The 24,894-nt window shown below is 38.9% G+C and overlaps 1 protein-coding gene across 9 annotated transcripts in view; it reads right to left on the reverse strand.

Annotated features, from left to right (window-relative positions):
* Positions 1-24,894, reverse strand: part of TAOK3 (TAO kinase 3) — a 204,627-nt gene that overhangs the window by 108,207 nt on the left and 71,526 nt on the right. For all 9 annotated transcript variants that reach the window (XM_032241112.1, XM_032241137.1, XM_032241144.1 and 6 more), the window contains one exon: positions 4,203-4,307. The gene's annotated coding sequence lies outside the window, so the exon portion shown is untranslated. The remainder of the gene's footprint in view (positions 1-4,202; positions 4,308-24,894) is intronic.

The following is a 24,894-nucleotide window of genomic DNA, read 5'->3' on the forward strand; positions in this document are numbered from 1 at the left end:
GCCAGGTGCCAGGCTGGAGTGCAGTGGTGTGATCTCGGCTCACTGCAACCTCCGCCTCCTGGGTTCAAGCAGTTATCCTGCCTCGGCTTCCCAAGTAGCTGGGACTATAGGCGTGCGCCACCACACCCAGCTAATTTTTTGTATTTTAGTAAAGACAGGTTTTCACCATGTTGGCCATGATGGTCACAATGTCTTGACCTCATGATCTGCCTGCCTTGGCCTCCCAAAGTGCTGGGATTACAAGCATGAGCTACCACTCCCGGCCTGATTTCAATTTGGTACATTTCATGTTTCTAAAACTACCTTATTGATGCATAACATACATACAATAATCTGAACATATTTAAAGAGCATAATTTCTTTTAACAGGTATGTATCTGTGAAACCATCATCATAGTGGAAAGAAACATATCCACTATCACTCCCAAAAAGCTTCATCATGCCCCTTTTTAGCCCCTCCTACCTACTCCTTTTTACCTGCCCTTGACACCCCCATCCCTCAGGTAACCACTGATGTGTGATTTCTCTCTCTTTAAATTAGTTTGCATTTTCTAGAATTCTATATAAATAAATCATAAAGTGTATACTATTTTTTGTCTGACTTCTTTTACACAGCATAAATTATTTTCAGATTCATTCCTGTTACAGTGTATATCTATAGTTCCTTTTATTGCTAAGTTACAGTTCATTGTGTTTATCACAGACTGTTTATCCATTTATTTGTCGATGTACATTTGGGTTGTTTCCAGTTTTGGCTACTAAAGCTGCTGGAACATTTGTATACAGGGGTTTGTGTTGATATATGCTTTCATTTTTCTTGGGTAAATATTTAAGAGTATAATGGCTACATCATATGATAGGTATATGTTCAGCTTTTTAAGAAACTGCCCAATAATGAAGTTTGAGATTATTTTATGCTAGCTCTCCAACTTTGTCCTCTGTTTTCAAAGTTGCTTTGCTTATTCTGGGTCCTTTGAATTCTCATAAATTTTAGAATAAGCTTCTCAACTTCTATGTCTAAAGAAAAATGTTGAGTCTTATGATTTATAAACACAGTATATCCCTTCATTATGTCTTTATATCATTCTTATTTTGTCATTTTCAGTGTACAGGTCTTATATATCCTTTGTTAGATTTATCCCTAAGTATTTCACCATTTTTTCTTTTTTTTTTTTTTTTTTTATATTTTCCTCTGTTACCCGGGCTGGAGTGCAGTGGCATGATCTTGGCTCACTGCAACTTCTGCCTCCCGGGTTCTAGCAATTCTCGTGCCTCAGCCACCTGAGTAGATGGGATTACAGGCATGCACCAGCATGTCTGGCTAATTTTTGCATTTTCAGTAGAGATGGGGTTTTGCCACCTTGACCAGGCTGGTGTCAAACTCCTGGCTTCAAGTGACCCACCCACCTTAGCCTCCCAAAGTGCTGAGATTACAGGTGTGAGCCACTGCACCTGGCCTAAAATGATTATGTTTCTATATGTGAATACATGAAAATCAAATTTTAAAAATATCATAGTAGTATAAAAAATGTGAAATAGGGCCAGGCGCAGTGGCTCACACCTATAATCCCAGCACTTTGGGAGGCTAAGGTGGGTGGTTCACTTGAGGTCAGGAATTCAAGACCAGCCTGGCCAACATGGTGAAAACCCGTCTCTACTAAAAATACAAAAATTAGCCAGGTGTGGTGCCATGTGCCTGAAATCCCAGATACTCGGGAGGCTGAGGCAGGAGAATTGCTTGAAACCGGGAGGTGGAGGTTGCAGTGAGCTGAGATTGTGCCGCTGCACTCCAGCCTGGGTGACAGAGGCACATCTCAAAAAAAAAAAAAAAAAAGAAAAAATGGTGAAATACTTAGGGATAAATCTAACAAAGGATATATAAGACCTGTACACTGAAAATGACAAAATAAGAATGATATAAAGACATAATGAAGGGATATACTATGTTTATAAATCATAAGACTCAACATTTTTCTTTAGACATAGAAGTTGAGAAACTTATTCTAAAATTTATGAGAATTCAAAGGACCCAGAATAAGCAAAGCAACTTTGAAAACAGAGGACAAAGTTGGAGAGCTAGCATAAAATAATCTCAAACTTCATTATTGGGCAGTTTCTTAAAAAGCTGAACATATACCTATCATATGATGTAGCCATTATACTCTTAAATATTTACGCAAGAAAATTGAAAGCATATATCAACACAAACCCCTGTATACAAATGTTCCAGCAGCTTTAGTAGCCAAAACTGGAAACAACCCAAATGTACATCGACAAATAAATGGATAAACAGTCTGTGATAAACACAATGAACTGTAACTTAGCAATAAAAGGAACTATAGATATACACTGTAACAGGAATGAATCTGAAAATAATTTATGCTGTGTAAAAGAAGTCAGACAAAAAATAGTATACACTTTATGATTTATTTATATAGAATTCTAGAAAATGCAAACTAATTTAAAGAGAGAGAAATCACACATCAGTGGTTACCTGAGGGATGGGGGTGTCAAGGGCAGGTAAAAAGGAGTAGGTAGGAGGGGCTAAAAAGGGGCATGATGAAGCTTTTTGGGAGTGATAGTGGATATGTTTCTTTCCACTATGATGATGGTTTCACAGATACATACCTGTTAAAAGAAATTATGCTCTTTAAATATGTTCAGATTATTGTATGTATGTTATGCATCAATAAGGTAGTTTTAGAAACATGAAATGTACCAAATTGAAATCAGGCCGGGAGTGGTAGCTCATGCTTGTAATCCCAGCACTTTGGGAGGCCAAGGCAGGCAGATCATGAGGTCAAGACATTGTGACCATCATGGCCAACATGGTGAAAACCTGTCTTTACTAAAATACAAAAAATTAGCTGGGTGTGGTGGCGCACGCCTATAGTCCCAGCTACTTGGGAAGCCGAGGCAGGATAACTGCTTGAACTCAGGAGGCGGAGGTTGCAGTGAGCCGAGATCACACCACTGCACTCCAGCCTGGCACCTGGCAACACAGTGAGACTCTGTCTCAAAAAAAAAAAAAAAAAAAAATTAGTGGGTGTCATGGTGCATGCCTGTAATCCCAGCTACTTGGGAGGCTGAAGTGGGAGAACTGCTTGAACCTGGGAGGCAGAGGTTGCAGTGAGCCAACATTGCACCACATCACTCTTACTTGGGCGACAGAATGAAAATCCATCTCAAAAAAAAAAAAGGGGGGGGGGCAAAATTAAACAAAGAAAAGAAAAAAGAAAGAAAAATAAATGAAGTAGAAAAAATTTGTGCAAAATATCTGTCAGTTAAAAGCTAATCTTAATATCAGAAAGGTGAACACACACATACACTTACCTAAAACTCAAAAGAGACAGGTAGGAAATTAAAAAAAGAAACAGCAGTGTCCATTTAAAATATGAATCTTTTAAGTTCACTAATGATCAAAGAAGTAAAAATAGAAATAACATGACACCTCATTTCACCCACCAAATAGGCAAAATAAGAGAAAAAAGATACTTTTTTTCTGACAAGAGAATAAGGAAATAGTTTCATACATTGCTGGAAGAATAGAATGGGTACGCTCTTTGAACCTAGTAATACACTTTTGGGAATTCATACGAGGCAGTTTCTTGTTTGTTTTGTTTTAGCAAAAGAGGTGAGGTACAATTAGGGAAAGCACAGAAGGAATATGACGGTGCATATGGGAAACGTGACTTCTTTGACCTATGAGTTTTGGTTTCTTTGTAGCTTGTGTTTTATCTGAAGTTAGGTATTGAAATTTTGGGTAATTTTTCTATTTCCTTCTTTTTGTTTCCATGTATTTTCTAAAATTTTGTTTTGAAAAGTCTGTTACTTCTGTAATTAGAAGAAAAGTGACACAAAACCTTTTAGGTAATTTCAAATCTAACTATAAAGTACTATAACAAAAAATGGCAATATATATATTTCCAGAAAATAATTTGACAATAGGAATCAAAGAAATTGAACTAAGCTCATTTCTTTTAACCAAATAATTATTCATAACATAAACCATTACTGAGAAGAAAAAATTTAGGAAATAAATTGAAACTCAAACATTTTTATAAAAGAATATTTTATTCTAATTTTATTAATATTTTTATTTTCCCTTCTATTTTTCTTTCAAAGATAAAAATTCATCCAGAAAATATTATTTTTTTCCATCTATTTAAAAGAAAGCTAAGTCGTAGATCTATGGACAATACCTTTTTGTGTGTGGCACAAAATATACCATATTGCTCAGATTCATTTTAGCAGCAATCTTCTTTTTTCTCTTTTATAACTTCAGTCCTTTGTATTTATGATGCAACCTATGGAAAAATAACAAAATACATAATTACTGGCAAAATTAAAGAAGCAATAATTGCTCATGTGGTAGTTTTACATATTTACTTATGCAATATTACAAAGTTAAAATTTTATCTTCATCTGTTTGTGGATGGCAAATATTACAAAGTTAAAATTTTATCTTCATTTGTTTGTGGATGGCAAATTTAAAAGGTAAGATGCTCATAACAAAGACACAAGCTACTCTTTCACAGCCAATATGTGGGAAACAAATGTGTCAATGATTTCAGAATCTATACTGAGGCTTCTACTGTTTGTTTGTGCCCAGGGTAACTTAATAGAGGCTACCAGTAGACAGGACTAATCTGACAGCATGTGGTAATGCTACTGATTCTCTGTCAGTAAGGCTTATATTTTGAATTGCTTTTTCAATAGACAATGATGATTTGCATTGATTACTCTACCTTTCCTTTTCTAGGCTTTCCTATAACCAATCTTCTACATTTTTAAGGTGATGATTATTTTTAATTATCTATTAAAGAAGTACATGCCAGGCTGGGTACAGTGGCTGACGCCTGTAATCCCAGCATTTTGGGAGGCCGAGGTGGGCAGATCACGAGGTCACGAGTTCCAGACCAGCCTGATCAACATGGTGAAACCCCATCTCTACCAAAAATACAAAAATTAGCTGGGTGTTGTGGCATGCGTCTATAATCCCAGCTACTCAGGAGGCTGAGGCAGGAAAATCGCTTGAACTCTGGAGGTGGAGGCTGCAGTGAGCCAAGACTGCACCACTGCACTTCAGCCTGAGTGACAGAGCGAGACTCTGTCTCAAAAAAAAAAAAAAAAAGAACAAAATCCATAATCCTATTCAGGCAAAATTCCATTAACAATTTGGCATACTTTTCTCCATGCATGTATTTATTTCTTCATGTACTTTTAAAATGCAGTTGAGATCACATTATACATGTAATTCCTTAGTTCACCCCTTTTATCTAACTCTATGAGTATTTTGTCATGTCATCAAATACTGTTCCGAAAGGTCATTTTAATGACTGCTTAATGTCTGTGTTATTGAAGAGCTGCAATTCATTCACAACTATTTCTCCACACTCGGAAACCAAGGCTGTATTCAACCTTTTGTTGAACTATTGAAAAGTATTGTATCTGGAAGATGTTGGCACCTATTACTTATCTACATTTTGGGGGCTTTCTTGAGAATGGATTTCTGGAAGTAGAATTACTGGGTCAAAGATACAACAATTTAAAACCTACATATATTGGAATAAGTTTTAGATGCCTGACTAGCGTTGTAGATGAAGGCCTTACAGGAAAAAACTAAACAAAAAGTATGGACTTTCATTTTCACTATTTTCTTGCTGAGAATATCCCACTCTTGTCTCATGCCTATACTTATAAACTGAACGTTTTCATTATTTTTGGTATTCCTTCTAATTCTGTCTGTGGCTGTGTTATGCTTTAGATTAACTGGCAGCTAAAACTTGCCTGAAATCAGAATGACATTTTACCAAACCACTAACTAATCAATAACTGCAATGTTTGCATGCCTACCTTGCTAATGTAGTCTGACTATAGCTCCCATAAACTAAAATATTCCTTATGGCATTATATGAACACTAGTTGTTAAATTTCTAAGGAAGCAGTTTCAAATAAGGCATCTATTAATATCATCATGTCCTGACTAACTTCAAATCAGGGAACATTCATGCCTAGAAAACAGTTTTCTTTCTCTCTCTTTTTTTAAGACAGAGACTGGCTCTGTCTCCCAGGCTGGAGTGCAGTGGCGGGGTTTCGGCTCACTGAAACCTCCACCTCCCAGGTTTGAATGGTTCTCATGCCTCAGCCTCCCGAGTAGCTGGGACTACAGGCTTGGGCCACCATGCTGGGCTAATTATCTTCTCTCTAAATAGTTATTCACTTTTACATAATTAATTTTTTCTCTCTTTTTTCCTTTTTTTTTTTTTTTTGAGACCCAGGCTGGAGTGCAGTGATGCGATCTTGGCTCACTGCAGCCTCTGTCTCCTGGGTTCAAGCGATTTTCCTACCTCAGCCACCCAAGTAGCTGGGATTACAGGCATGCACCACCATGCCTGGCTAATTTTATATTTTTAGTAGAGATGGGGTTTTGCCACGTTGGCCAGTCTAGTCTTGAGCTCCTGACTTCAGATGATCCACCCGCCTCAGCCTCCCAATGTGCTGGGATTACAGATGTGAGCCACTGTGTCTGGCCCACTTTTATATAATTTTCTTAAAATGCATACTCTCTTCATCTTTGGTTGCCAAGCTCTATATATGTTCTAAAATTATCTCCCTAAGATTTCTAGGAATTAAGCCTTCTCAGTTTTATCTTTTTTTTTTTTGTTTGCTTTTCTGCTATAATAGTGCATTGCTATTGAGGCTGAAGATAATATTTCTGAAGTTCATCCATTACACCTAAAGGATGTTTTCAGTTTTCTTCCATTTTATCACCCCCATTTCCTTCTTCATAAATGTCTCTTGGATTGCATGAAACTGTCTTCTGTTTTTCCAAATTATTCTGGTTATACTTCCTCTTCTCTCTGATGCCTAAATGAATGTGTTCCTCTAAGGATTTCCCAAGTCCTCTGTGTGATTGCAAACTCCTATCTTAATTTCTGCCCATTTAATGGTTTTAAGTAATACTGTGTCACTAGACAGTACTGACTACTATTCCGTGCCCCAGTTCTGTATTTTCAAATATCTATTGGACTTGTGCCCTAAATGGCTCACATACACCTCCCATTAAATTTATTCTCTTTCCCTGTCCCTTACATTCAATTAATCCCAAATTTCTGCTTCAAATATTTCTTTTGATCTGTTTTTCCATTTCTCTGGCATTCATATGCTCTCTCCTTTTCTTCTTTCAGTCTCTAGTCTATCTTTTCTGGAATTCAAAAAACACTGTTACCATAATCATCGTTCTAAAGTATAGTTCAGGTAATATCACAGCTCTGCTCAAAATCCTTTAGAATCTCACTACTTCTTATGGGATAAAGAATAACTAAAAATAAATAAATAAATAAATAACTTTACCTAAAGAACATTCAAAGCTGGCCTCAAACCACTAGTCTAACCTAAATTCTTAAATTCTATAATCAAGAAAAAATGAATTCCATTCAGTTTCATTTTTATAAATACTTTGTAATTCATTTCTCACTTAGTCTTTGCCTAAGTTGTTTCCTCTGCTTATAAGGTCCAAATCCCAACTATTCTCATAGTCCAGCTAAATATCACCTCCATAAAACCTACTATTTTCTCCCTTTGCTTCAGTTTTCTATACACACGTTAGGACTCTAAAACTGGAAGACAAGTGCTTCTTGCGAAGGTTAATTGTCTAAGTCCACATTTGGATTAATCATTGTAATCCCTGATATTTTAAAAAATAAAAACAGCCTTATTGAGATAAAATTCATCTATCATACACTTCGCCATTTAAAGTGTACAATTCAATGGTTTTTAGTATATTCACAGATATGTACAACCATCACCAACCAGTTATTTTTAGAACAGTTTCATCACCAAACATACACACACAAAACCATACCCTTCAGCTATCACCCCACCCTCACCCCGCCCCATTCCCTCCATTCCTAAGCAATTTACTAATATACTTTTCATTTCTATAGATTTCCTTGTTCTGAGAATTTCATATGTTTCATTTTTCTTGAGCATATACCTATGAGTGGAAATGCTGGGCCCTATGGCTTCTTTAAATAGCAGATATTCCATAAAAATCTGATGAAATCACCTTCCCTTTCCCATTTCAATCTTAGAACTAAAATGATCATTCAAATTAATTATTTCCCCAAAACATAAACAAGAATATTTTTTCTTCCAAGAGGGTAAGATGAAATAACAGGCATAAAATAAGTTTTTCCCTCTTCCTTGACCTCCTGCAACCTCAGGTATTACATTTATAGTGAGAACTTAGAACTGTGCCAAGAATGTAGTATTTCAGGTTTTAGGCCCTTGGGCCAAATAAACAATTTAACTAGCTTGGAGTAGATTTCATCAGAGATGTGCAACTGAAATAACTTTCTTCACAAGCGCTTCTTTATTCTGAGAAATGGAAACCTTCTAACAATGGTAGTCAAGTAAATTATTTTTCACAGACAGTCTAACTTAATAAAAGAAAGAACAATGGTGGCGCATGCCTGTAGTCCCAGCTACTCGGGAGGCTGAGGCATGAGAATCACTTGAACCTGAGGCAGAGGTTGCAGTGAGCCGAGATCACTCTACTGCACTCCAGCCTGGGGGGACAGAGCAAGACTCCATCTCGAAAAGAAAAAAAAAAAAAAAACAAAAAAAAAAAACAAGAACACTTGATAGAGAGTAAAAATATAAATATTTTAAATAATTTCTTCTTTCTTAGAAAATTCAAGAAAGATGATTCATGAAAGATCTTAGTTGTGTTTCAATGTTTTTCTCAACAATAAACCAGGAGCCAGTGAATTTGAAAACTCCACAATAGTTCAGTATTAATAAAGTAAATAAGAATCAGAATGTTTCATACTGGAAAGAATTTTAAAGGTCCACCATTTCAACTCCTTTGTTTTTATACCCAATCTCAGAAACGTTAAGCATCACATCACACCTATGTGGCAGCATTATCGCCAAATTAAAATCCTGGACTTCTGGCCAGGTACAGTGGCTCATGCCTCTAATCCTAGCACTTTGGGAGGCTGAGGTGGGAGGACTGCTTAAGTCCAGGAGCTCAAGAACAGCCTGGGCAACATAGTGAGGCCCCATATCTACAAAAGAAAATACAAAAAAATTAGCTGGCCATTGTAGCACGTGCCTGTCGTCCCAGGTACCTGTGGGGTTGAGGTGGGAGGATTGCTTGAGCTCAGGAAGTTGAGACTACAGTGAGCTGAGATTGTGCCACTGCACTCCAACCAGGGTGATAAAGACCCTGTCTGAAAAAAAATCCAGAACTTCTGATTTCCACTACAGAAAACATTCTTCTAAACCATACTGCCTAAGTCATACTTTAAAACACCAAAAGTTTTCCTAATTGCTACATTTTGGAGAGATCACCTGAGGTCACGAGTTCCAGACCAGCCTGACCAACATGATGAAACCCTATCTCTACTAAAAATACAAAAATTAGCTGGGTGTGGTGGCTTGTGCCTGTAATCCCAGCTACTTGAGAGGTTGAGACAGAAGAATCACTTGAACCCTGGAGGCAGAGGTTGCAGTGAGCCGAGATCAGGCCACTGCACTCCAGCCTGGGCAACAAAAGTGAGACTTGGTCTCAAAAAAAAAAAAAAATAAATAAAAAAAAAAATTAAAAACCAAATATGTTACATAGTAATATATGTGCTTCTTGATTAATGCATTTAGTAATGATAGGAGTCTAATAACTATAATAATTTCAACGAGTGATGAGCATAAGAAATATTTTATGTATATGTAATAACTAATGTGATATAAAATATCTCTGATTTTTATTGGTGACAAAGTCACAGGTATTCCTAATACTCTTGTGTTTTGTTGCCAACATTTGTAATTACAGAAAATCCTAAATGTCAGTTTGAGTTTAGTTAAAGCAAAAATGGAATGTTTTCTAACATATTCCTTCATCTGCAGAAACCTGGGCATACAAACCACTCACACAGTATAAATGGGTATTGGTGAGGAATTCTAAAAGCTCTTCTTACATGCCGAGTTTATTCTATTCTGTTTTCTACAAAACCTCTATAACCTCTTTTGGTAGAAATTCATAAAATGCTGTGAGGAGTAGATGAGATAATATATGCCAAGTATGTAGTAGGTACAGAACAAAAGGTCTGCTAGAGGTGAATCTAATCTTACTTGATCACATTGATATAATACACATTGTTATTTAAAAAGTTGTACAGAATTAACTTGGCATTTCCCACTGTGATCCCACTGAACAGCTACCACTCCTATGCCTTTTGGCATCGGTAGTTCCCTTACTGTAGAATTTCATCTTATGGTGTGGAAGCTGATTGAAATGTATTGATGATACTGTTCCACTGTAAGTACTAATGATAATCATCACTGTTAAGGTTTTTAGTTGCAAATAATAGACATCAACCCTGGCTAACTTAGGCTGAAAATAAATGTATTCATAAGTTATCTCATAGAATGAATTGGGAAGCTCAAAAAATGGGCAGGCCCCTAGAGAGGAAAGACACAATCAAGATCATGCCATTTGCTTAGAATGCTGTCGATGCCATCACCACTCGATTACGCTCTACCAGACTCTTATCATCTTCACAACTGCCACAGTCATCTCTGTGGGCCGTGAGCTTGCAAGATTCAGAGTTCTAGGAGGGAGTATCTGACTGACCAAAGTCCCATGCCCAAATGCAAGCTACCAGGCAACTGAAGATGGAATATCTACCTGTACTCCTTTCACTGTATCCACAGCAGAAGGAAGAACTCTGCCTTCTACCTATCCAAAATAGGATAGTGTTCAAGCAATAGGCAACCACACTATAAATATGTACTTATTAATGATCAAGAGCCACAGCACGGCTCAAAGGATAAGTGACAAACTTGGATTTAGAGTGTTCCAGTTTCTAATTCTGTCTCCTTAATTCCCTGTAGCCTGAGTAAGTTTTATAACCTGTTTAAGCTTCTTCCATATCTACAAAATATTATTCTTCTCTTGAGTTTTAGAAGAGGTATAATAGCTAAAGCAGTGATCAAGTATTCATTCATTCTTGCAACATTTATTGGATATCTGCTATACTTAAGATATTGTGTTAGGTGCTGAAAAATATTTAACACATGTAATACATGTACAGATATGTGTTTGCCAGAAACTCATTACTTAGAGCCAGTGAGTGTTGCAAGTACTATGAAAGTTCAAAATAGGGAGCCTTTCTCACTCTCTAAGAAGCAGAGGATGGAGATGGGATTGGATTGATGCTTTCATGGAAGAGACAGTATTTTGACTGTTCTGTAAAGAACAGGCAGAATTTTATAGGAAATGGTGTACACAAAGGATTGCAGGTTGCAGCATATTAGGAAATGGCATGTTACTTAAATGTCTGTTCTGCAGATTTGGGAAATCATTGATTGGAAACAAAGCTGGAACAGTCTATTGGGTCTAGATTGTCAAGGAGCTTGAATACCGTGTAAAGGTTTTTAAGCTTTTTTTCTACTGATGAAAACATTTTCAATTAGAATCAGGCTTAAAGAATAATACTCCAGTTGCCTGGAATAATATACAGGCTGGACTAAAAACATTTTGTTTAAAAATATTGTGCACACATCATAGAAAAAGAATTAAAAGAATATAAACCAAAATGTTAATAATGATTATCTTTGGGTATAAAGATATTTTCTGTTTACCTTTCTTTGTTTTCTATATTTTCTTTTTTTTTTTTTTTTGAGATGGAATCTTACTTTGTCACCCAGGCTGGAGTGCAGTGGCGAGATCTCAGCTCACTGCAACCTCAGCCTCCCAGGTTCAAGCGATTCTTCTGCCTCAGCCTACCGAGTAGCTGGGACTACACGTGCGAGTCACAATGCCTGGCTAATTTTTATATTTTTAGCAGAGATTGGGTTTCACCGTATTGGCCAGGCTTGTCTCAAACTCCTGACTTCGTGATCTGCCCGCCTCGGACTCCCAAAGTGCTAGGACTATAGGCATGAGTCACTGCACCCAGCCGTATTTTCTACATTGAACATGTATCAGTTTTGTAATGGAAAAAAAAATTAAAAATATTTTTTAAAGACTGAAATGGGGCCCGGCGCAGTGGCTCATGCCTGTAATCCCAACACTTTGGGAGGCCAAAGCAGGCGGTCATGAGATCGAGACCATCCTGGCCGACATGGTGAAACCCCACCTCTACTAAACATACAAAAATTAGGTGGCGTGCACCTGTAGTCCCAGCTACTTGGGAGGCTCAGGCAGGTGAATTGCTTGAACCCGGGAGGCGGAGGTTTCAGTGAGCCGAGATTGCGCCACTGTACTCCAGCCTGGTGCCTGGAGACAGAATGAGACTGTCTCCAAAAAAAAAAAAAAAAAAAAGACTGAATTGGAATAGAAGGAGACTAGAGCAGAGAGGTCAGGTTAGGGCTGCCAAGTAAGAAAGAATGATTATCTTATTCCAGAATGTTGGCAATAAAATTGAAAGCTGAAGACAGTTATCATATTGCGGTTCCTTGAGTATGAATGTCAAGAGAAACATGGTAGTCACACAGTGAAGAGTCAGCAGTTGATTGGCCACAGAGCCTAGAAAAGACATAGGAGTATTAGCTCTGAGGCCCTAAGAACAAGAGACAGGGAAGATGTTTGTTCTCTGAGCAAAAATGGAGAATTTAGTAGAAGAAGCAAGTTTAATGGGAGAAAGATAATGATTGTTTTCTAGTAAAACTGACTTGAAGGTGATAGACGGACATCTAGGTAGAGATATGCAGAAAATAGAAAGAAATGGAAATTGGTGTGCAGGGGAAATGCTGACACAGGACCGACCTGAGAGTCATTTATATAAGGTAGACAGGAAGCTCAAGAAGAAGCTATGGTAACTCAGGCAAAGACTGCAGAGAAAAGAGAAGGCTTAGAATAAAACTAAGAATTCAACTTACCCTCAAAGTTGAATTCAACTTTGAGGGTAAGTTGAATTCAACTTTGAGGGTAAGTTGAATTCTTAGCAAATGACAGATGAATGCTAAGTATAACACTATAATTCTATAATTAGGCATTCACCCATTAAATACATAGTCAAAAGGTTAAAATGACTTCCTCAATAGCAAATTGAGATGAGTAGTCAAAAGAATACTACCAGAAATAAAATTTAGATTATTATATTTTTTAAAGATTACTCTGGCTTTTGCTTCATTGTTAAAAAGAAAAGAAAATAAAGTTCCTTGTCTTTTCTGTCTATGGAAATATATATTTTAAAAAGGGAAATCTGCAATCTGTGCAGTACAGTAATAAAATGATCAAACTAACCTTTTAATTCCTGAATTAAACTATATATATCTATATATATAGATTCTCGTGCCTCAGCCTCCTGAGTAGCTGGGATTACAGGCACATGCCACCAAGCCTGGCTAATTTTTGTATTTTTTGTAGAGATGGGGTTTCACTATATTGGACAGGCTGGTTGCAAACCCCTGACCTCAAGTGATCTACCTTGGCCTCCCGAAGTGCTGGGATTATAGGCGTGAGCCACCGAGCCTGGCCTAATCTATGTATTTTATATAATTTTTAACTATTCTCTTGTGAACCATGAAAATCTGAGACAGGTTTCAGTTAATTTAGAAAGTTTATTTCGCCAAGGCTGAGGACATGCGCCATGACACAACCAGACATGCACCTATGACACAGCCTCAGGAGGTCCTGACAACATGTGCCTAAAATGATCAGAGCACAGTTTGGTTTTGTACATTCTAGGGAGACATGAGACATCAATCAACATATGCAAGATGAATACTGGTTTGGCCTGGAAAGGCGGGACAACTCAAGGCAAAAGGCAGGAAGACTCCGAGTGGGAAGGTGGTTTCCAGGTCACAGGTAGATAAGAGACTAATGGTTACGTTCTTTTGAATTTCTGATTAGTCTGTCCAAAGAAGGCAATCTGATATGCATTTATCTCAGTGAGGAGAGGGGTGACCTTAAATGGACCATAAAATGGAAGGCAGGCTGGCCCTAAGCAGTTCCCAGCTTGACTTTTCCCTTTAGCTTAGTGATTTGGGAGCCCCAAGATTTACTTTCCTTGCACACTCTTTATAAGCTGAATTTTAGATTTAGAATGGATGTAAGAGAGGCTCAAGGAGGTTAAGTTGCTTCAAAGTAGTTTAATAGTAATGACTTAGTACTTGTGCCATTAGAACCTAGGTTGAATTCCTACCCACAGAGTGGGAGAAAATCTTCACAACCTATACATCTAACAAAGGACTAATATCCAGAATCTACAACAAACTCAAACAAATTAACAAGAAAAAAACAAATAATCCCATCAAAAAGTGGCCTAAAGACATGAATAGACAATTCTCAAAAGATATACAAATAGCCAACAAACATACGAAAAAATGCTCAACATCACTAATGATTAGGGAAATGCAAATCAAAACCACAATGCAGTGTCACCCTACTCCTGCAAGAACAGCCATAATAAAAAAAATAATAGACGTTGGTGTGGACTCAGTGAACAGGGAACACTTCTACACTGCTGGTGGGAATGTAAATTAGTACAACCATTGTGGAAAACAGTGTGGAGATTCCTTAAAGACCTAAAAGTAGAACTACCATTTGATCTAGCAATCCCAGTACTGGTTATCAACCCAGAGGAAAAGAAGTCTAAATACGAAAAGATACTTGCACACGCACTTTTAGAGCAGCACAATTCACAAATGCAAAAACATGGCATGTCCATCAGTCAACAAGTGGATAAAGAAACTGTGGTACATATATGCAATGGGATACTACTCAGCTATAAAAGGAAATGAATTAATGGCATTTGCAGTGACCGGGGTGAGATAGGAGACTATTATTCTAAGTGAAGTAACTCAGGAATGGAAAACCGAACGTCGTATGTTCTCACTCATAAGTGGGAGCTAAGCTAAGAAGATGCAAAAGGATAAAAATGACACAATTTGGGAAATAATAACAGCAGCAAAAAAAAAAAAAGGGAAAAGAAAAAAGACACAATGGACTTTGGCGAGTCAGGGGGAAAGGGCAGGAAGAGGGTAAGGGATAAAAGACCACAAATTGTGTGCAGTGTGTACGGCTCAGGTGATGGGTGCACCAAAATCTCACAAATCACCACTAAAGAACTGACTCATATGACTGAACACCACCTGTTCCCAATAACCTATGGAAATTAGAAAAAGAAAGAAAGAAAAAAGAACATATATACATTGAATTCCTTTTTTTTTTTTTTTAAACAGAGTCTCACTCTGTTGCCCAGGCTGAAGTGCAGTGATGCAATCTCTGTTCACTATAGCCTCCACCTCCTGGGTTCAAGCAGTCCTCCTGCCTCAGCCTCCCATGCAGCTGGTATTACAGGTACATACCATCATGCCTGGCTAATTTTTGTATTTTTAGTAGGGATGGGATTTCACCATATTGGCCAAGCTGATCACAAACCGAATTCCTGATCAAAAAACATTTGTCAGTTGGGTAGCATCATGACATAGTGGAAATAACCCTAAACTGGAAAACAGAAGTCTTATGTTCTAGTCTCACAACAGCTCTGAGTGGCTCTGAGGTATTCATCCAGTTGTGCAACATCTCTAAGCCTCAGTTTCCTGGTCTTGGAGTTGGTCAAGACAATTTCTAAGTTTCATTTCAACTCTAAAAGTCTATGATTTTTGCTTGTTGCTCAGTTTAAACATCTTTTTTTTTTTTTTTTTTTTTTTTTTGAGAAACAGTCTCCCTCTATCATCCAAGTGGGAGTGCAGTGGTGCAATCTCGGCTCACTGCAACCTCCGCCTCCTGGGTTCAAGTGATTCTCCTGCCTCAGCCTCCCAAGTAGCTGGGACTACAGGCACTTGCCACCATGCCCAGCTATTTTTTTTTTGTATTTTTAGTGGAGACAGGGTTTCACCATGTTAGCCAGGATGGTCTGAATCTCCTGACCTCATGATCCACCTGCTTTGGTCTCCCGAAGTGCTGGGATTATTGGCATGAGCCACTGCACCTGGCTTTTAAAAATCTTTTATTTAGATTCACACACACACACACACACACACACACACACACACACACACACTACCCTGAGTTCAATATATAACTAAAATTCCCAGCTATCTTCAGTTTAATTGTTCCAAAGCCAAATAAAAGAAAAACCCAAGATGTAAAATACCTTTAGCCTCTGCAAATTTTACCTGCCACTGATCACCAAATACATGACGGCACTGTGTGAGCTCTGTATTTATAACTTTTGACTCCCTGCTACAGGATTACAATGCCAGGCACTGGAGATAATAGAACATGCAGAAATAAAAGCTTTGAAAATAAATTTTCTTACAGCTAATGAAGGATTATCTAGTGTGCAATTTTTTTCTAAAATGTCACAGATATTAGCAAGTTATTTTTTCGTTTGGGTATGTTTCTCCCATTTCTACTTTGTTATCCTTAAAGCTTTCCCTTAAGCATTATCAAATTTAGAGACTCAAACTTGAAAATTATAGCACTTAAATTTATAAATTTATATGTACTGCTTTGGGAAAAGGTCTGCTCAGCTTCTGCTATGAACTGAAGTTTATCTCTTTCTCTCCCCCAATTCATACGTAGAAACTCTAACCCTCCAATGTGACTGACTATATTTGGAGATAGGCCTTTAGGACATAATTAAGGTTAAATGAGGTCATATGGCTGGGGCCCTAATCTGACAGAATTGGTGGTCTTGTAAGTAGTGGAATTGATAGTAATAAGAAAAGTCCATATAGACAGGGTGTAGTGGCTCATGCCTGTAATCCCAGCACTTTGGGAAACCGAGGTAGGTAGATCACCTCAGGTCAGGAGTTTAAGACCAGCCTAGTCAAGATGGAGAAACCCCACCTCTACTAAAATACAAAAATTAGCTGGATGTGGTGGTGCTCATCTGTAATCCCAGCTACTTGGGTGGCAGAGGCAGGAGAATCACTTGAACCCGGGAGGTGGAGATTGCAGTGAGCTGATTTAGAGCCACTGCACTAGAGCCTGGTGACAAGATGAGACTCCCGTCTCAAACAATAACGACAACAACAAATGAAAAGCCCATATGGGCTCACAGTGCGAAGGTGAAGGTCTCCAAGCCAGGAAGAGGGCCCTCATCAGAAACTGAATCAGCTGGCACCTTGATCTTAGATTCCCCAACCTCCAAAACTGTGAGAAAGTAAATTTTATTTCACCACAGAACTGTAAGCCATTTGATCTGTGGTATTTTGTTAGAATAGCCCAAGCAGACTAAAATAGCCTGCTTAAGCCAGGCGTGGTGGCTCACGCCTGTAATTCCAGCACTTTGGGAATTCAAGACTAGCCTGGGCAACATGGTGAAACCCCGTTTCTACCAAAATACAAAAAATTAGCCAGGCGTGATGGCGGGTGCCTTTCCCAGCTACTCAGGAGGCTGAGGGAGGAGAAGGTTGCAGTGAAGTGAGATCTCACCATTGTACTCCGGCCTGGGCAAAACGAACAAAACTCCACCTCAGGAAAAAAAAAAAAAAAAAAAGAAAAGAAATAGAATGAATCTTATCAGTCCTTATATGCCATCTGATTTTAAATACTCTTCAAAGCTGTTAATGGAATCCATCCTCTATACTACTGCCACTGTCATCAACCTGAAAGTAAAATCTGACCATGCCACTCTCTAACTTAAAACCCTTTAATCCTCATCATGTATAGGATGTAAGATGCAAACTCCTTGTAGATGGCATATGAAATCCTCTGTGACCAGTTGCTTGTCTACTCTTGGATCTTGTCCTTAGTAACTCCAGGGCCCTCACATTGGATGCCTCAGCTATCTCAAACTACTTCTCTGGTATATCAAGTAACAGCTGCTGGCAAGAAAGGAAGAAAAGTTGTCTGCCTTTCTTGCTAACCAAAATGTGTTCAAGAATCTGCTTTGTTACTACTCCTTCAGGGAAATTTTCCTGACTGTCCCCTAAGCTAGGGTAGGATTTTTTTCCTTTATGCTCACGTAGAAGTGTATTGTCAACATTTATTTTAGACACAGGACTTCACCATATAAGATTTAGGTTATCCTAAGTATCTTTCCATTAGGACCATAGCTGCTTAAGGTCAGGAATCTTATTTCTTTATTTATTGAGACAGAGTTTCACTCTTGTTGCCCAGGCTGGAGTGCAATGGTGCGATCTCGGCTCACCACAACCTCCGCCTCCTGGGTTCAAGCGATTCTCCTGTCTCTGTCTCCTGAGTAGCTGGGATTAAAGGCATGTGCTACCATGTCAGGCCAATTTTTTTTTTTTGTATTTTTAGTAGAGATGGGGTATCTCCATGTTGGTCAGGCTGGTCTTGAACTCCCAACTTCAGATGATACATCCCCCTTGGCCCCCCAGTGTGCTGGGATTACAGGTGTGAGCCACTGCGCCTGGCCAGGTTTTTATTTTTTTAAAGAAATTATAGTAAATGCTTTTGTAAAGCAAGTAACCATTACGGCTTTATGTGCTTTCTTGATTTACTATTTCCATACATTGTTTTACTTAAAACTAACTTGGCCATGCGTGGTGGCTCACACCTGTAATTCCAGCACTTTAGGAGGCCAAGGTGGGTAAACCACGAGGTCAGGAGTTCAAGACCAGCCTGGCCAAGATGGTGAAACTCCATCTCTACTAAAAATACAAAAAATTAGCTAGCCATGGTGGTGGGCACCTGTAAACCCAGCTGTAAACTCAGGAGGCTGAGGCAGAGAAGTTCTTGAACCTGGGAGGTGGAGGCTGCAGTGAGCCGAGATCAGACCGCTGCACCACTCCAGCCTGGGAGACAGAGTGATACTCCATCTCAAAAAAAAAAAAAAAAAATCCAGCCAAACAAAAAACACTAACTTGACCTTTATTCTGGAAGTTCATTATTTTATTTAACTACATGGTATCCAAATACTACATGGTATCCAAATAATTTCAGAATTATCGGCACTATCAACTAACTCATTCAAGAACCTATCTATTTTAATGGATGTCTTAAGGAACTGGCATTTCAGATCATTCCATTTAAACATTTATAAAACCCCTTGGAGCTGAAGTCTAGTCTAGGTTATTTTTAAAAAGTGAAATAAAAGGCCGGGCGCAGTGGCTCACACCTGTAATCCCAGCACTTCAGGAGGCCAAGGCGGGTGGACCATGAAGTCAGGAGATCAAGACCGTCCTGGCCATGGTAAAACCCCGTCTCTACTAAAATATGAAAAATTAGCCAGGAGTGGTGGCGTGCGGCTGCAGTCCCAGCTACTCAGGAGGCTGAAGCAGGGGAATTGCTTGAATCTGGCAGACAGGTTGCAGTGAGCTGAGATTGTGCCACTGCACTCCAGCCTGGCACAGAGCAAGACTCCATCTCAAAAAAAGTGAAATAAAATGTATACTACAGGCCAGGCACGGTGGCTCATGCCTGCAATCCCAGCACTTTGGGAGGCCGAGGCAGGTGGATCACGAGGTCAGGAGATCAAGACCATCTGGGCCAACATGGTGAAACCCTGTCTCTACTAAAAATACAGAAAAATTAGCTGGGCATGGTGGTGCACACCTGTAGTCCCAGCTACTCAGGAGGCTAAGGCAGAAGAATTGCTTGAACCCAGGAGGCAGAGATAGCAGTGAGCTGAGATCAGGCCACTGTACTATAGCCTGGGCAACAGTGTGAGATTCCATCTCAAAAAAAAAAAAAAAAGTATACTACATATGAAATGAAAATTTAGTTCTGCTATACAATATTTTTCCCTTGTGGACAGTCATAATACATGGTGTCTTTGTACTAAGTAGTTTAGAATCCATTACTTGGGCATGCCTTCAGTTGACAAGTCTAAAATATCATGTACATTGATTTATATGGCTTCATTCAGTCTTTTATTAGAATTTATTTTTTAACATTCACTCATTGTTGCTTTTGGTAAGTGAACTAATCTTGGAATAGAAAAGGGAAAATCCATAAGCATTTATCTTAGACTATTACAGGTACTGAAGACAGAAGAGTTACCTTTCTCGGTTGGGCCTAGTTTAATATAATCAACATTATCATCACTACACTAACAGTTACTGAATGTTCACTCTGAGCCAGGCATTGTACGTTATCTCATTTTACCCTTAACACTGTGAAACAGTTACTATTCCTGATCTCTTATTACAGATAAAAATCTGAGGCCTGCTGGGCATGGTGGCTCACGCCTGTAATCCCAACACTTTGGGAGGCTGAGGCATGAAGATCAACTGAGGTCAGGAGCGAGACCAGCCTGACCAACAGGGAGAAACCCTGTCTCTACTAAAAATACAAAATTAGCTGGGGGTGTGGTGGTACACACCTGTAATCTCAGCTACTCATGAGGCTGAGGCAGGGGAATTGCTTGAACTAAAGAAGCAGAGGTTGTAGTGAGGCTAGATCACATTATTGCACTCCAGCCTGGGCAACAAGAGCGAAACTCTGTCTTAAAAAAAAAAAAAATCTGAGGCCCAAATTCACAGAGCTCATGTATAGTAGAGATGGATGCAAATCTAGGCTAACTTCAAGCCCAGTCTTTTTAACAACTATGGTATAGCTTTTAGTTAAATCATGACATGAAGGATTTCAAAAATTAGTGGCTTGATAAATTATAAAGAACTCCATCTAGCCTACAAGACTGTTGAATACAAAGTCCCTCCATCTAAAACTTTCTTTTCATTTTCTGCTTTAATAAAAGGCAGTGTTGTCATTGGGAATTTCTGTTCAATGAAGAGTGATGGACCAATTCAAACCAAGGGAAGCCTAAGTATTTCTTCTAACATCTTTTCAAGTAATCCTGTAATGGGACTTTCAGGGATGCCTTTATACCCTGGAAAGCATTTCAAACTTGAAACTCTTGCCTAATTTCTAATGACGGAAGGACAATTCAGCATTCTTACTCATTTTTAATTTTGCTTTGCCGCTAGCAGATATGGCAAGCATTCATACATGCTGACGCAATGCATGTTAGAGCAGTTTACTCCTGTTGAAAGTTGCTTCACACTGCTTCAGCAATTCTCTCATAAGAACTGGAGAAAATGCTTTTTTCAAAAGTATATGAGACTATATGTATTCCAGCTAATATACAAGTCAACATGGAAAATCAATATTTAATTTCTTTTAAAAAGTAAACAGTCCTGGCTGGGTGTGGTGGCTCACGCCTGTAATCCCAGCACTTTGGGAGGCTGAGGTGGGCGGATCACAAAGTCAAGAGATTGAGACCATCCTGGCCACCATGGTGAAATCTGTAAAAATACAAAAACTAGCCAGGCATGGTGGCACATGCCTGTAGTCTCAGCTACTCGGGAGGCTGAGGCAGGAGAATCGCTTGAACCAGGGAGGTGGAGGCTGCAGTGAGCCAAGATGACACCACTGCACTCCAGCCTGGGTGACAGAGCAAGACGCTGTCTCAAAAAAAAAAAGAATGTTGGTAGTGTGGAGTCAAGTTACAATTTTAAACAAGGCAATTAGGATAGAGCTCATGAAAAGGGTGAAATCTGACCCTCCTCAAATTTGTTAGAAGGCGAGTGAGGGAGGTACTAATATCTAGGGAAAGAGCTTTCTGGGCAGAGGGAACAGCTAGTGCAAAGGCTCCAAGATGACAATGTGAAGGAGAACCCTGTGGCTGAATCAGAGTGAGCAAAGAGACAAGCAGGTAAATGAGGCCAGAGTGAAAAACGGAAGGTGCAGGTCATATAGAGCCTTACAGAATCCTCTCCTAGGCTGGGTGTGGCGGCTCATGCCTGTAATTCCAGCACCCTGGGAGTCCAAGGCAGGTGGATCATGAGGTCAGGAGATAGAGAAACCCTGTCTTCAATAAAAATACAAAAAATTAGCCGGGCGTGGTGGCACACACCTATAGTCCCAGCTACTCAGGAGGCTGAGGCAGGAGAATCGCTTGAACCCAGGAGGCAGAGGTTGCAGTAAGCCGAGATCACACCACTACACTCCAGCGTGGGTGACAGAGGAAGATTCCATCTCAAAAAAAAATCCTCTTGTAAGGATGCCACTTCTTCCTCTGACAAAGGGAGGCATTGCAGGTTTGAGGGGAGAAGCATCACAATATACTTATTTTAAAGGGTCACTCTGTTATGTTGAGCGTAAACTGTAGCAGGGAGTCCAATTAGAAGGCTGTTATGATCATTGAGGTGGTGTCACAAGCCAAGTACACAGCAGTAAAGGTGCAGAGAATCTATTTTATGTATGTATATGAATACATGTATATGTGTATCAATTTTATTGAGGTATACTTTACATAAGCTATAGCCATATAAAATGTACAACCTGATGAGTTTTGTCAGATGTATGTACTCACGAAACCATCAATACAATCAAAGGAATATTTTAGTCCCATGCAAACTTTCCTTTTGCTCCTCTGTAGTCAGTAAATGTCTCTCTCTCCAAACCTATTTCCTAGGCAAACACTGATCCACTCTCTTTCACTACAGATTAGCTTACATTTTCCAGAATTTCTTTTCTTTTCTTCTTCTTTTTTTTTTTTTGAGACAGAGTCTTGCTCTGTTGCCCAGGTTCGAGTGCAGTGGTGCAGTAGTCTTGGCTCACTGCAACCTCCACCTCCCGGGTTCAAGGGATCCTCTGGCCTCAGTCTCCCTGGTAGCTCAGACTACAGTTATGCACCACCCTGCCCAGCTAATGTTTGTATTTTTAGTAGAGACAGGGTTTCGCTATGTTGATGAGGCTGGTCTTGAACTCCTGACCTCAGGTGATCTGACCTCAGCCACAGCACCTGGCCTAGAATTTCATATGAATATAATTACACAGCATACACTATATATGCTATTTTTTTGTAACTGGCTTTTTTTTTCATTCAGTATTAAGATTCTGAGATTCATGCACATTGTTGTAGGATAGATAATGGGTTTGTGGATGGGCTGGATTTACAGCCTGAAAAAATGTAACTGAGGTCAGGCACGGTAGCTTATGCCTGTAATCTCAGTACTTTGGGAGGCCAAGGCAGGCAGATCACCTGAGGTCAGAAGTTCAAGACCAGCTTGACCAGCAGGGAGAAACCTTGTCTCTACTAAAAATACAAAATTAGCCAGGTGTGGAGCGCATGCCTGTAATCCCAGTTACTTGGGAGGCTGAGGCAGGAGAATCGCTTGATCCTGGGAGGTGGAGGTTGCAGTGAGCCGAGGTTGAGCCATCGCACTCCAGCCTGGACAACAAGAGCAATACTCCACCTAAAAAAAAAAAAGAAAGAGAAAATGTAACAGAGGATGATTTCTCAAGGCTTCTGGTCACAGTGACTGGAAAAATGGAGCTGACATCAACTGAGATAGAGAATGATTCAGGTGAAGAGGCTGGGGGAAGAAGATTAAGCTTTTGATATATTCATCACCCAAGTGGATGTATTGAGTCATATGCTAGATATAAATCTGGAGTTCAGAATGATCAGCATACTGTTAGTGCTATTAAAGCCATAGTACTGTATGAGATCACCAAGGACACATGGTCAATAGAGAAGACCAAGGTCCAATCTCTGGAACACTCCAGCTTTAAGAGATTGGGGATAACAGGAAGAACCCAAGGAGGCCAACAAGGAACCTCCAATAAGATAAAAGGAAAACAAAGAGCTTGCGATATCCTAAAAATAAAGTGTAAAGTCTCAAGGAGGAGGAGTGATAACTCTGTCAAATGCTGCTGATAGGTCAAATTAGAGATAAAAATTGACCATTTGATTTAGCAACATGGAGGTGGCTGATGACCTTGATGAAAGTAAGTTTGGTGAAGTGCCAGGGACATATGCTTTCTTGGCTACATTAAGGAGCCACTGGCAAAAAAGAAATTGGAGGCAGCAAGTATAGTTTGCTAAGTTTATCTGTAAAGGGGAACAAAGAAAGAAAGGGAGGTGTAGCTGGGAGGAAAAGAAGAGTTAAGAGAAGGTTTCTGCTTGTTTTTAAGATGGGAGAAATAAGAACATGTTTGCAGGCTGATAGGAGTGATTCAGGAGGAGGAAAAATTGGTGTAGGAGAGAAGGCAGAACTGCTGAAGCAATGTCCTTGAGTGGACCAGAGAGGGTGGGAGCCAGTGTATCAATAAAGGATTAGCTTTCGAAGGAAGCACGGAGAGTCGTCTACTTGCTTTTTAACTTCCAGCAAGTTACTTAATCCCTTTAAGCCTTGGTTTCCTTGTTTGACAATGAAGACTGAAAATGTGTTTCAGAAAGGATGACGCAAGAAAACATGTGTCTGACCTTGATCAGTATACTCATTATATGTTAGCTGCCTTTTCTTTCCTCTATTTATAACCCTTAAAATAAACTAACTACATTTCATCTTGTGTAATGGTTAAAAATGTACTTTTTTTTTTTTTTTCTAAATTAAAAACTTTTTGAAGGCAGAAATGGTCTTTTGGCCTTATGCTCCTTAGCAACAGGTTCTTGACTGAAACAGTTTCTCAATAAATACTCTTTCAATTTGTTTCAACAACACGGGAAGAAACCCCGACAAATTGTCAAAAATGGGAATAATTCTGTCTAGTCTTCTAGGTTCTAATCCTGTTGGTCAATCTTTTAAAATATCTGTGCATATTTTTGATAAACATAAAAATTTTCTTCTCCTTATAAATGATTAAAAATTTCAAAATATCTCACCTACATCCATTCTGAGTGAAACACTGCATTTACTAGGCATTAGGAATCATTATTCTACTATAAAAAATAGGGAGAATGGGCAAGGTATCATTAGAGCAGACAGTAGATAATACCTAATCTTCATATGGCAATTGATTCAAATCCCCTAGAAAGTTCTAGGATGATACACTGACAGATGACTAGATCACATGTGTGTATGTGTATGCATATGTGTGTATCTGAGTGAGTTACATGCAGGGAGTGGGGAAAAAATAAAATGTTAAATGCAGCAAACACTTAAAATTTGGTCAATCTAGGTAAAATGTATATGGGACTTTTTTCTAATTTTTTTCTTTTTTCTTTTTTTTTT

Source organism: Sapajus apella, unplaced genomic scaffold (assembly GCF_009761245.1).
Source record: "Sapajus apella isolate SASKATOON/1434 unplaced genomic scaffold, GSC_monkey_1.0 scaffold2, whole genome shotgun sequence".
Classification (NCBI taxonomy): Eukaryota; Metazoa; Chordata; class Mammalia; order Primates; family Cebidae; genus Sapajus; species Sapajus apella.